Below are 2,021 nucleotides of genomic sequence, written 5' to 3'. Positions count from 1 at the left end.
GCTTTTATTTTTGTTTTAGTGCAGCAGACTTTGTTTTTTGTTTATTTTTATTTTTTGTAGAGACTAGGTCTCCCTATGTTTCCTAGGCTTGTCTTGAACTGCTGGCCTGAGGTGATCCTCCTACTTCAGCCTCCCAAAGTACTGGGATTATAGGCATGAGCCACTGTGCCCAGCCATCACACTAAATTTTAACTAAGACTGGCTGGCTGTCAATTTGTTGCTACCAATTCAGTCACATTGTCTGATTTTTTTGTCATTTGGAATTGTTCTATTTTATTTATTTTGCTTGGTGACATCAACAGAATGGTGAAACATGACTCTCTGGTGCTCAGTCCTTCCCAGGTACATCAATATGGGCAACTATCCACACTCAGAAATACCTTTCAAGAGCTAAGGAATCCAGGTGAGAGATTACAACACCTGGGTGTAGCACAGGAACAAGAAAAGACACATTGAAGAGGGTAAGAAGGACAGTTTTACATTACCTGTATCACCCCTTCCCCAAGCCTTGACAGCACAGTGCAGAGAGGAGAGAAATACCCCCATGCAGGGGAAAAAGAGGGAAGTGAGTACAAGGCTTTGCCATGAACCCCAGCACCAGGCTTGCCTCACTGAAACTCAGTGCCAGCCCTGCAGGCCCACTCGAGAGCCAGGCTGGTGCCAGGAGGCCCAGGTCCTAGGCTTACCTCCTCAGATTTAGGTTCCAGCCTCACCCAAGGCTCTAGACCGGCTCCAGGAACCAAGCCAGCACCCTTGGACCTAGCCTCCTGGCCTACCCCCAGCATCAGTTGGCCCCAGTGGCCCCAGGCTCCAGACCAGCCACAGCACCAGGATAAGAGCGCAGAAATAAATTCACACATTTACAGTCAATTGATCTTCAACAAATGTGGTGAGAACACTCAATGGGAAAGAACAGTTTCTTCAATACAAGATTTTGGGAAAACTGGATATCTGCATGCAAAAGAATGAAATTGGACCCATATCTCAAAGCATATACAAAAATCAACTGAAATGAATTAAAGACTTAAACATAAGGCCTGAAACTATAAAACTACTAGAAGAAAACAGTGTAAGCCTCTTGACATTGGTGTGGGTGATGATTTTTTGGATATGACTCCCAAAGCATAGTCAACAAAAAACAAAAATATACAAATGGGATTGTGTCAAACTAAAAAACTTCCACACAGCAAAGGAAACAATCAATGGAGTGAACAGACAACATACAGAATGGAATAAAATATTTGCAAACCATACATCTGATAAGGAGTTAGTTAATATCTAAATCATATAAAGAACTCAAACAGCTTGATAACAAGAAAACAAATAGCCAGCCTAAAAATGAGCAAGAGACTTACATGGACATTTCTCAAAAGAAGATGCACAAAAAGCCAATAGGTATATGAAAAAATGTTCACCATCACTAACCATCAGAGAAATGCAAATTAAAAGCACAATGGACTATCACATCATACCTGTATAAATTGATTTCATCAAAAAGATAAAACAAGTGTTGGAGAAGATATGGAGAAAGGGAACCCTTCTACGTGGTTGGTTAGAGTGTAAGTTTATATGGTAATTATGGAAAACAATTTGGAGGTTCCTCAAAAAATTGTTTTTCTTTTTTTTTTTTAATTTCAAGGTATTATGAGGGTACAAACATTATGGTTACACTTTATGTCTTTGCCTCACCCAAGCGTGGGTTAAAGGCATGCCCTTCCCCTCTACAATGCTCCCTGTGTCCTTTAGTTGCAGGTTTACCCCCACACAAATCTCCCTAATCCCTGAAGAGTATTACTGCCATGTGATCACCCTAGTGTTGATCAGTTAGTACCAATTGATGGCGAGTACAAGTGGAGCCCATTCTTCCGCTCTTGTGGTGCCTCACTTTGGATAATGGGCTTGAGTTTAATCCAGGAAAGTATAAGAGGTGCTAGATCACTGTCGTTTCTTATGCTCGAGTAATGTTCCATTGTATACATATACCAAATTTTAATAATTCACTCATGGATTTATGGGCACTT

This window comes from Propithecus coquereli, unplaced genomic scaffold (genome assembly GCF_000956105.1).
Source record: "Propithecus coquereli isolate 6110/MARCELLA unplaced genomic scaffold, Pcoq_1.0 Scaffold130, whole genome shotgun sequence".
Lineage (NCBI taxonomy): Eukaryota > Metazoa > Chordata > Mammalia > Primates > Indriidae > Propithecus > Propithecus coquereli.
This window is presented reverse-complemented; position numbering follows the sequence as displayed.